Source organism: Eriocheir sinensis, chromosome 18 (assembly GCF_024679095.1).
Source record: "Eriocheir sinensis breed Jianghai 21 chromosome 18, ASM2467909v1, whole genome shotgun sequence".
Lineage (NCBI taxonomy): Eukaryota > Metazoa > Arthropoda > Malacostraca > Decapoda > Varunidae > Eriocheir > Eriocheir sinensis.
The window spans coordinates 2,254,950-2,267,912 of NC_066526.1; positions in this window are offsets into that span (position 1 = coordinate 2,254,950).

Here is a 12,963-nt window from a genome sequence, read left to right on the forward strand (position 1 = left end):
CCACACCGCCGCCACCCCTACAACCACCATTGGGATCACTAACACTACCACAACTACTAACACCACCATCACCACTGACCACTAACACTGCAGTCACTACTCTCAACACAATCATCACTGACGCCACTAGCCCGATCACCACTACTACCACCAACAACAATTCCACCACACCCTCCCACCACCACCACTGACACCATCGCCACCAAAACCATCACCCCTAACACATTCACCACACACCACCAACACAATTACCACCATCAGCACTAACTGCACACAACCGCCACCATCACTAACACCATCATCACCACCACCACCACCACCATCACCAAAAACCAAATGAGTGGACTAGCAGAGAAGGTCTTTCTGTCTCTCTGTCTGTTTACATTATGCATTCTGTCAGCAAGCATAACCACTAACACCACCACAGCCTCATCACCACCGATGTCAGTTACCAAGAAGGGGCCTGTCTGTCTGTCTGTCTGTTTCTTTTTCATCATGTCTTCCGGTTTGTCTGTCTGTCTCTTCTTCTCTCATCATGTCTTCCTGTCTGTCTGTCTGTTGGTTTGTCTGTCTGTTCCTTTCTCATGTAATCTGTCTGTTAATATGAAAAGTAACTGCCAAACTACCATTGAAGAAAAATGTTGTATACGTCTCTCTCTCTCTCTCTCTCTCTCTCTCTCTCTCTCTCTCTCTCTCTCTCTCTCTCTTCATTATGCATTCCCTCTCCACTAATGAAACCTCCATATTAGTATCAGAAAGACTAATAATTGTGGAGAAAACACGAACCACCATCTGCATCTGTAAACCAAATTCCCTCCTAGCTGACATTAGCATCATCATTACAAATCTACTAACGTAATGAGCCGCGCCTGTCATGCTAAAAATAGTAACCACCTAACATCGTAAACAAAAACTATAGTGTGGGACAAACCGTCGAGAAACAAGTAAACAGGAGAACAAGACACATACACAGCACGTCACACACACACCACAAGCACTGAGAAGGTTTGGAGCCATATACACGATCATAACTGGGCTTACAAGACACATAAACCACTATTATTAACATTATTACTACTTCAAAAACTCCAAAACAAGTAAACAAGTGCAACGAGACACGAACACAACACGTCACATACACGTTTGCGCCATTTCACACATACATTTCAGGGCTTATAATTTATGACACAAACAACTATTACCATCACCATCATTACTACTTTAAAAACTTCCAATCACTTCCCAGACACAAAGAAATCCAGCTAGAGCTCGCCACATGCCTCTCCCGTGCCCTTCCTTCTCCACACCTGTCCTCCTTACCTGAGAATGAAGGCTGTGAGTGGTCGGCGTAAGTATCCAAGCAAACCAAAGTCACAAATCACTTCAGGACACCAAATACAATGCAACCGGGTCACGGCACACAGGCTGGCCGGGGCGAGAGCGCGAGATGCTTCCTCCGCACAGGCTCACAAGAAACTGATGCCGTGTCCATTTAAAAGTCAGTCGACCTGCGCAAGGCTTCCTCTTCCTCTTCTTTTGACCTCTATCGCTTTGTAAGGCTGTGCTCGGGGCAAGGAATAGTCACGCCACTTCCCAAACACCAGCTGGAGACGTACCCAGGGCGACTGTTTAGCTTATCATCCCCTCCCTATGCCCCTAGATCAGTGGTTCCCGAATCGGGGGGCGCGCCCCCTGGGGGGCGTGCGCTGGATACAAGGGGAGCGTGATTCCGTCTGCCAAAGATTTCAATTTTGCAAGAAATAACACACACACACACACACACACACACACGGAATAACACTGTTTGAACTATCATCACGTGATACATCTGTGGAAAGCAATATATATCAGTTACTCCCACTAATCCGCTTTCTATAATTTCATCTCTCTTTAAGTGTCTTGTACGCGTTCCTGACACCACTGCCTCGCACTGTTAGCAGCAGTGTTCGCATCTCATAACACCACCACCAGCCACGCCTACCACATCTTGAGTTACGTTAGTCAGCTTGCCTATGGTACGAGGAATGATTATTGCTTCATGGCTGAGTTTCATTCACGATTACTGACTATTCATATCCTGATTTTTTTGTGTGGATTTTGCACATGACTACGTGTTATATATATATATATATATATATATATATATATATATATATATATATATATATATATATATATATATATATATATATATATATATATATATATATATATATATATATATATATATATATATATATATATATATATATATATATATATATATATATATATATATATATATATATATATATATATATATATATATAAACAAAGGATGGGTGGCGTGAGGATTTCTTGGACGTCAAAAGGGGGTTTCATGTAAAAAAAGTTTGGGAAGCACCGCCCTGGATCGTGCAGTTACATGGGAAAAGGGTGTGTAAGGGTATGGGTGAGGGGTATGGGTGGCGGTTGTGGCTGATGGAGGCTTGTGGCAACTCCTGGCGGGTGAGCTTTGCCGGGTGTCAATTCTGTGTGTATATAATATAATGTGTATGTGTGCGTGTGTGTGTGTGTGTGTGTGTGTGTGTTGACCTCCGCGGCGTGTGTGGTGTCCGTTGTGGTGGTGATGTTACGTCTAGACTCTATGAGAGAAAGCTATGTAGAGAGGGTTAGTTACTACGAGCAATATGACAAGACTAACCGTCATGTATTATTTCCCTTATATCATCAGGTGTCTGGTAGCTTTTATCTTCCTTATATTCGCTACCCACATGATATTTCATAGTGTATTTATGATGCATTTTTTATACTTTACTCTTTTCTTCTCTTACTGTTGTCATATATAGTTTCCGTTACACACGTACTAAGAAACTAAAGCATTCTCTCTCTCTCTCTCTCTCTCTCTCTCTCTCTCTCTCTCTCTCTCTGATGACCTTCTTTTTCTCTTCCTTCCTTCCTTTCCTCCTTCTTTCCTTCCTCCAGTCCATCTCTCTCTCTCTCTTTCTCTCTCTCTCTCTCTCACACACACACACACACACACCAAACAACCTCCCCCCTCTCTCACCCCACAACCCCTCCTGACCCCCAACACACACTAACAAGTCTTCTCTAACTTCCTGGACGCCCCCTTGCCCCCACGCTGACCTCTGACCTTCGTGTGACCCGCGGCATGTGACCCCTTAAAGAGATGGACCCAGCTGAGCGTACACACCTGGCCGAACGCTTTAATGAGGAACAAAGGTGTGCTATGGATTATGTCAGTTCCAATCGCTGCTGCCTGCATGAATATTTTAAAGGGAATCGCACGGCTTTGTTCTGATTAAAGTCTCGTCCGGTGTGTGTGTGTGTGTGTGTGTGTGTGTGTGTGTGTGTGTGTGTGTGTGTAGGTAACAATATTGCCCTCATAACCACATTACATCACATAACATCACATAACGAGGTAGAAAAAAAAGACTTTCTAAACACTTATATATACAACACTCACCATTAAACATATGCATACAAAATCAACATCAAAACATCATCTCCACCACTTACTTCATCACCCATCACCACCACATCACCATCAACGCCACACACACTCCCCCTCCGTCGTGCTGAAGCTGACCTCATACCGTTCACCACATCCTTCCCGCACGGTGTTATGCCCTGACATCACCGTTTTGCCCTTACGTCATCACCCTTCTACTCATCACATCTGCCCCGACATCCTTTTCTCCTCTTCGTCTTCAGTAATTCACGTTTTTCCTTCAGTGTGAAATGGAAGCGAAGATTTAAGTCTTCTCATACAGACGGATATAATTATTAAGAGAGAGAGAGAGAGAGAGAGAGAGAGAGAGAGAGAGATGAGGGGGGTTATTCCTAATACAAAAAAAAGTCAATGTTTCCGTTGGACTTTATATGTTTTATTTTTTTTTATTTTTTACTCTTATTTGTGGTTCTTTTTGTTGCTGTTGCTGTTGTTGTTGTTTTTCTTCTCTATTGTCTGAGCTTCACTTTTTTTTATTTTGTTTTTAATCTTGACCTTGTTCTTGTTTTCTACTCCTTCTTCTTCATCTTCTTCTTTTTCATCTTCTCTCTTTCTTTCTATCTTTCTTTCTCTTAATTAACACATCCCATCTCCCTTTCCTCCTTCTCTACCTCCATCTCCTCCACTTCCTCTTCTCCCTCCTCCATCTACTTCTCCTCCTCATCTACCTTACTTTCGGGAATCAATTAGAGCATTAGGTAAGCAATCACGTCTCCCACTTAACTCTATTTGTCTTTTCGAAGCGGCGCATCCTCCGGCTCAGACTCATCCCAGGGCTCAGCGGGTCTCCTCTGATTACTCCATTACTCTCTCGGTTTACCTCCCGTTAGAACGTTACACTATTCAAACGTACAGACTTCCGGTGTGATTGACTAACTCTGAAAATAGTAATCGTACTTTGCAAAATAACTAGGATCGTGTCATGAGTTTGTGGGAGTAAGAGGAGTGACACCTGCCGCACCTGGTCTAAGGGTCGTATTTTAAAACATTTCGTCGCCCAAGTTCACTTATTTGACATGGCTTTCGTAGGAGCTGTAGGCCTTTCCAGGGGTAGTTTTATGATCCTAGTGGTAGTTTCACCCTTCTTCTGTGCCATGAACCTTAAAAACACTCATGAAAACCCGACTGATCCCCTCTTTGACCTTTAGAAATAGTTGATGTGAGAAGCGATGGTGTCTTAAAATACAGGGCAAAGTCACTCCCGGTTAGGTATATACGTATAAGGAGAGCGAAGGGGTGTTCCAAGCGTGTTGAAGACTTCCCCTTGTCCTCAAAGTCTCTCTCTAGTGACAAGTTATCGTACTAGCTACACATAAAAATACATTCACACCCCAGACACACACACACACACACAAAAAAAAAAGCAACAACATATACTCCCAGTTAGTACTCTCTCATGACAAGTTATCGTACTATCCACACAAAACTACATTAACACTACACACACACACACACACAAAAAAAAAAAAAAAGCTACATACCCTTTCCTCAAAACGACCCCCCTCCCCTTTTAGTGACGACCCAAAGAAGTGGCTTGATAACACACATCCAAACTTCTCTTCATTAACCTCTGCAACATTCGTTATCTCAGTTCTAACTTCCATTATGTAGAACACCACTTCTCCTCCCCTAGTTATAATCTCTTCCTAATTACATGCTACTGACAGTAATCTATTCTGTTCCCGCCTACTTTCTCCATCTTAGATTAGTCCAAAGTTGTATGCTGCGTCTGTGATCGCAGCCATATCATTAACCCGATAGCTGCGGGGGTCATGTTTCTTAGGTTGTGTTAGGTTAGGTTAGGTTAAAGGCCCCTTTAAGTAAAATAATGAGAAGGAATCATCACTCACGCAAACCATTTCATAATATATATCAACGGATTTGTGATCAGTTTATGCATCATCTGTTTTTTAGGGGGGTTTATATCAAGGCAAAAATTTAGCCCGTCGCTGGTACACGGTAAAGCCACAAATTTGGCCCGTCGCTGCTACCGGTTTAATGTCGTATCCTCGATCTTGACTCTGGAATTTTCACCCTCTCGCTAGGACTTCATGGTTATTCTGTTACTAACTATATGCGTGTTGTTCACCTCATCTGATTTTACTGGATTATAAGTGGACTGTAAATTCTTTGACTATTTGAACTCCAAAGTCAAGCACACCCTCACCCGTTCTTCCCTCGCTTGTCAGTGCTCACCACAACCTCTGGCTTTCATCTTCCTTCACTGACCAGCCTGGTGAACAAGCTTCTGACTTTGCTCTCTTCATGATTTAAAGCAGTTGCATGGTTCCGTTCACTATACACGTATCCCTGACCGCCTTGAGGACTCGCCCAGCATTCTAGACCTTTTCCTATTATTATGTTAAATTATGTTTTCCGTTCAGTTTCTCAGACCACGATGCTATTTTTTCTTTTATTCCATCGCTCCTGTACAGCCTCTGGACCCCCTGAGGAGGCTGTGATTAGTCATTCTTCTTCAGCTCGGTGGGATGACCAGAGGATTTACTTTTCTGATTTCCCGTGGAATGATTACTGTTTGCTGATCAGAGGGTACCTGTGTGTGCGCCAAGGGCTTTACGGAGGTGATTGGCTCAGTGATGGAGGCACACATTCCACGTACTGTCTCTACTCTTGATAAAAGCCTTGGTTTAATCACGCGTGTTCTCTTTTAATCAAAGATAGAGAGGCAGCACATAAAGTGCTTCCTTCCAGCCACTAATAATCATACAACTTATAATTTTTACCTAAAATCGAGCCAAATCTATTCTTAGACTCACCAATAACTATTACATCAACATAAACCTTTAATTTAGAGATTTTTGGCATCCAGCTGAAATTATGTCTAATAATTTTATGTATGTCTTCATCTTCCCCACCTCTCCTTAACCCTGAGGGCGTGCCAGGTGTCACTTTTATCCCCAATGCTAAACTGTTCGCTTAAACTCAAGAGGAAATGAATAGAACTTTAATAAGTAATTTATATAAAAAAAATAAAAAGGGGATATATAGATAATAAGAAGGCAAGGTATCATATGGTGGTGTTACAGGTCACCTAACGACAGAGAAATTGATACGCTAGAGTGAACACAGGCATTACACAATTTAACATTCAGTCGTTGAATTATACAATTGATGTCAAGGGCAAGACAGCACACTGGGGCTCATTGCAATTAAGAAAGTCATCAACATCATCATCATCACTCTCTCTCTCTCTCTCTCTCTCTCTCTCTCTCTCTCTCTCTCTCTCTCTCTCTCTCTCTCTCTCTCTCTCTCTCTCCCCCCACGGGTCACATGCCAGGTCACACAAACAAGGCCACAAGACAGGCGGGGTGAAGGTTGCAGGTCATCTGAGGTCAACAGGGGACACGTGGGGTCAGAGGAGCCTAGGGGTGAAGGTCATAAGGGGGAGAAAGGTCATGAGGTCTGCAGGGAAGGTTTAAGGTCAGAGGTCATGCGAGGTGAGGTGGAGGTGAAGGGTTATTTTGGATTAGGAAAAATTGATGTGACCTACAGGTAAAAGAGGACAAGGACAGGTGAGGTACAGGTGGAGGCTCACTGATACGAGAAATTCACCTCCGTTTTCATAAGTGGGCTTAGAGTTATACATGATACATACATATACTCATACTACTTATACTTGTAATACACACAAACTCACAATATTCATGTTCATCATAATTACATATTCACAATACTCATAGTGCATACATGCTCACAATACAGTATAGAGTATCAAGACACCTCCTCTCCATCCGGAACTGACCTCTCTTTTGTCCTTTCCTTCTTTTTTTTTTCTTTTCTTATGCCGGAGCAGCGTTTAGCGGACTTTTAGGTTACTGTTTTCGTTTTCTGCCCTTGACCTGCTTTGACCTGCTTCCCTTGCCGTAAAAGAAAAACAAAAACGTGTACACGGCCAGGATATGTTTTTTGACCAACCATGTCTTGTGCTTTAGGCTGAATTTTGAGCTACTGATATTGAGTGTAGCTTCAAAGGATTTTACAGGGTGAGGTTACGCAGTGTGTGGACGGGATGAGTAGTCGACGAGTGTCAACTGGCTGCAATGAGTCTGCTGAGAGGCCACGAGTCTGATCCTTCTTATCCACCTCGTGTGAAGTACTTGTGTGAACTGTGTGCCAATGCAAGACTCTCAAGCAATTATAATAAAATGTTTCACAATGAAGGTAATGGAAGAATGCAAGAAAATGATGACTTCCTTGTTGGCGGCCATGAGAAGGGAGAAGGCGAAGATGAAAAAGAGTATTACAACAGGCAAAGTGGAGTTGAAACGCCTCTTATTGGCCTGATACTAACTCTTCAGAAGTCCTGCCTCGCATTCCTACGGGGAGAAAACTGGTCAGACCCGAGAGAAAACGAACACTTCTTATGAGTAACACCTGTATTTGAGGGTGAAAGTGAAAGTGAGGAAAGTATATGAAACTCGACATGCCCTCAAAGCTCTCACTCTATCAATCATCAAAGAGTGTTTAGTGATAAGTAAATAAAAGCTTTTGGTGCGGCAGAGTAAGCAGGGAATGTACGCATGCCTCCTCTATATAAACTAAAGAATGAATGCAAGAACAAGCAAATAGATGACCCTCGCACGGTGCATACACAGGAAATATGCACTAAGAAATATTCGTAATTGTATAGGTACGGAATTCACTGAAAATCTAATGGCGATGTTTGCCCTTCATACACGAGAGAAAACGCATTCTTGGCGTTCTCCTCTTCGAAAAGCACGAGAGGCCGCATCGATCTCGGCTTGGAGGGGAAACGAGGACAAACTGTGTCATGATAGATTTTCTTGGATTTGTGGCTCGGAGTGGAGAGTGGAAGGGAGTGGAAGGGGTGTGGAAGAAGACGGAATGAGTGCACATGTTCTGAAGAGAGACGAGCACAATACAAAACTGTCCTTTTTATAACATGTATGCTTCCGCAGGCTGATCCTCGCTCAGGGAGAAGGATTTTCCCGCTAACAAGGAAGGGTTAGTGTCCTCCTTTGTGCGAGGGAATGTGTGTGCGTGTGTGTAATAATAATAATAATAATAATAATAATAATAATAATAATAATAATAAATGGTTTATTCACTTGTTGGCACACATAAGGCTGAAAATACACAAAATACAATACAACGAGCTTCATGTGATGAGTAATGGGGGAAGTGGGTCCCAGAGATCGGTAAACAAGCTCAAAAAGATTTCTCCGGAAGGGTACTGGTTGTCAGTCACGAGTCCAGAACGTGAACAGACATGTGATGGTGGTCAAGCACACACACACACACACACACACACACACACACACACACACAATAGGTTTACAGGAAACAAGACGCAGGAGACCACTTGAATACGCAGAAAATTATATTCTAGCCCTCAGGAGGGAGAGAAAAAAAGAAGAAATATGAAGAGCAACACCAGGAGAAAGGCTGGGAGGAGGAGGAGGAGGAGGAGGAGGAGGATGGAGGAGGAGGAGGAGGAAGAAAAGCAAAAAGAAATATTAAAGAAACTGGATGATAAGCAGAGAGATATAAAAAGATAGGGAAGTGGGAGCTTGAAAGGGAGGATTGAGGGAGATGATAAGGAGGAGGAGGAGGAGGAGGAGGCGGTGAAGAAAATAACAAAGAAACGATAAATAAGAAACAGGGAGATAGAAGACAGAGGGGGATGATAAGACAGGGACGGTCGAGGGAGGAGGAGGGAGACAAAAAAATAATAATAAGGGCTCCAAACACGGCATTGTATTGGATTTTGTACAATGGCTGAAGATTCCATTTCCCAGAACGTCGCCTCCTGATGGTTGTTGCAGGTCGCGTGTGTCGTCGCTTCTTCCTGTAACACCCTGAGTTAAAGATGAGACGCCCACCACCATCACCACCACTCACCACACCACCACCACAACAACTCACCACAACACCACCACCATCATCACCATCCCAACCACCACCACCACATCTCTTGCACTACAACTTTTTACCAACTCCAACACCAAAACCAACACTAATACCAACACCTTCTGCCTGTTACACCCTTGGGTCATACTAAAGGCGCCCACCATCACCACCACCACCACCACTCACCACACCACCACCACACCTTCTGCACTACAACTTTTACCAACACCAACACCAAAACCAACACCTCCCTGTTACACCATTGAGTCATAATAAAAACGCCCACCACCACCACCATCACCATCACAACCACCACCACCACACCTCTCGCACTACCACTACTATCAACACCAACACCATCACCAACACCAGTACCAACACCTTTCTCTTCATACACCATGGAGTTAAAGATGAGGCGCCAACCACCACTATCACCACCGCACTCACCACCACTCCATCTCCTGCACTACCACTATTATCAACACCAACACCAACATTACCAATACCAAAACTAACACCAAAACCAATATCAACAATTACCACCATCAAGGAGAGCAAAAAGGAGCAAAAAAATATGAGCCAATAAGAATCATAAACCACAAACAAACTCACTGACGGCTGTATTCTCAGAAGCTCTTGGCTCTCACAATAAACATTTCTAAAAGGGACACAAAGGAGATAAGTCTGGTTCCATTGAGTGTTTTTCACGTTCATGGTGCAGAAGCATTGTCAGAACATCACTAAGCTCATAAAACCTCCCATGGAAACACCCAATATCCCTGCTAGAGCCTGATCAAATGTGGGTGTGTAGCTTAGAATTGTTCGGGCACGTATTCTCAGAACCTTTCGGCACTCACAACATATATCTAACCCGGTAGCTGCGGCGATCATGCTTCTTAATGGTCCCTCCAAGCGAGAAAAATGAGAAAAAAATCACCCCTCACACAAACCATTTCATAATATATATCAAAGCATTTGTGATCAGATTATGTATCATCTGTTTTTTGGGGTTTATTTCATGGCACAAATTGGCCCGTCGCTGCTACACGGTAAAGCCACAAATTTGGCCCGTCGCTGCTACCGGGCTAAAAAGGCCACAAAGGCGATTAGTTGGGTTCTCATGAGTGCTTTTTACATTCATGGAGTAGAAGCCTTATCAAACTATCACTACCCATGGAAGTACACATAACCTCTACGTAAGCCTTATCAAATGTGTGTAAGCCCCGAAGTGTTTGTGAATACGGGAATAACAAACCCGTAAACTCACACACACAGAAGCCACAAGGAGCCACAACCACAAATTCAAAGCCACAGATCTCGACCGTCAACAAACATAGACAAGGTAATCGAAGAAGATCCAATACGATTAATCAGGAGGAGTAGACGGGCGACGGTGAGGCAAGATAAGGGATACACTCCTCCTTGCCCCTCCCCTATAGAGACGTACCGAACCCCAAACTCTAAGCCGTAGGATCGGATCACTCTCATCTCGAGGCTGTGAAGGACAAACCAGGCACTGAATTAACCCCACAAGTACTAGGGTATCAGTAGGACTCCAGGACTCCCCTTCAGGATCTAATACATCAACATAAGACCTCAAAGGAATGAATGAGTGAGATAAATGAGTGTTTGTGTGTTTGTAGTTACTGAAAGGATGGATATGTGTAATGTGTATGTATGTATGTGTGTATATATGTATGATTGCATGTATGTATGTATGTATGTTGAAGAGGACGAAAGGAGTAAGTAGAAGGACTGATAAGGGTCAATAGCAAGATGATAAGGTGAGGTTAGACAAATAGAAGAGGCGGTTTTGCTATCAAGACCAAAAGAAATAAACACACACACACACACACACACACACACACACACACACACACACACACACACACACACACACACACACACACACACACACACACACACACACACACACGAGGATATGAGGTAACGGGCCGGTAAATGTACGTATATATGAGGTGTCTTGGCGGTGGGGAAATTAATTACACCTGAATTATAAAACCTCTCTCTCTCTCTCTCTCTCTCTCTCTCTCTCTCTCTCTCTCTCTCTCTCTCTCTCTCTCTCTCTCTCTCTCTCTCTCTCGCTTCTCATAGTTCTTTTCCTTTTTTTCTTTCTTTCTTCTTTTTTCTTTTCTTTTTTACCTAATTTCATTTTTTTCTCTCTCTCTCTCTCTCTCTCTCTCTCTCTCTCTCTCTCTCTCTCTCTCTCTCTCTCTCTCTCTCTCTCTCTCTCTCTCTCACACACACACACACACACACACACACACACACACACAACACACGCGCTCAACCCTCGCCTCCCCTACCCCCCCCCCCCCCCCAAACACAGGGTACAAGAGAGGGGGCACTGACGTAAAAGCAGAAAACACAATATCAATAGCTCAGCGGAGACACGTGTATTGATTGGTCATTATAGGGCTTCAGGACAGTAAGCAACCTAAGTACCCTTCTGTGGCATTGTTCCCTCAGCAAGCCTCGACGCTAATGATCTATCCCTTCAAAACAACACGTAGAGATACCACTTTCCAATATTGGTTTTCTTTCGGCATCGGAGTTTGTTTTAGGAAGCTTTCAGTTGTCTTATGATTTGACTTTGCAGTTTGTTTGGGCGTTTTCCTTTTTTTTTTGTTTGTTTATGTTTTTATCTTTCTGGTTTTCTTAGTGTTATTTTTAGCATTTCAGTTTGTGTGCTCATTGTTTTCTTTGTTTTATTATTCATTTAATTTTTACTGTTTTACTTTTTTTCTTATTGTCATTCTTATCCTTTAGTTCGTGAGCTTATTCTTTTCCTTATTTTCTAATTCATATTTATCTTATTATTTTCCCGTTTTTCTTGGTTTCATTTCTCTCCTTTTTAATCAACTTTACATCCATTATTTTTCTTTTATAACGATTCACACTCTTTCTATAAACCTTCTTACCTTTATTTATCTGCATGCTATTACGTAACCTAACCATCTTGCTTTATCTTTTAAAAAATATCACAACTAATATAATTTATCACTTTGGCATTAATTTTGTGATATTCTGTCTTGTTCTCGTTTCCTCGTGTGAGACGTTCTACTTTTCTACAGTAATTAACGTCACCTACTTTTGGTAATTGTTTCCAAAATACAAAAAACTCTCTCCACAAGTTTATTTCCGACTCGATTAGAAGATCTCGAGGGAACAATTCTTTCTCTTCCGTTCCCTTCCCTTCCCTTCCCTTCCCTCGTCTTCCCATCCCTTACCTCTTCCTTTCCTTCCTTTCCCTTCCCATTCCTTCCCTCTTCCTTTCCTTTCCTTCCCTTCCCTTCCCTTATCTTCCCATCCCTTTCCTCTTCCTTTCCTTTCCTTTCCTTCCTTTCCCTTCCCTTCCCTTTTATTTTTTATCCTCCCTTCCCTTTCCTTCCCTTCCCTCTCATCTCCTTCCCTTCCCTTCTCTCTTATCTCCATCCCTTCCCTTCCCTTCTCTCTTATCTCCATCCCTTCCCTTCCTTTCCCTTCCCTTCCCTTCCCTTCCCTCCCTTCCCTTCCCTTATTTTCCTCACATTCATCCT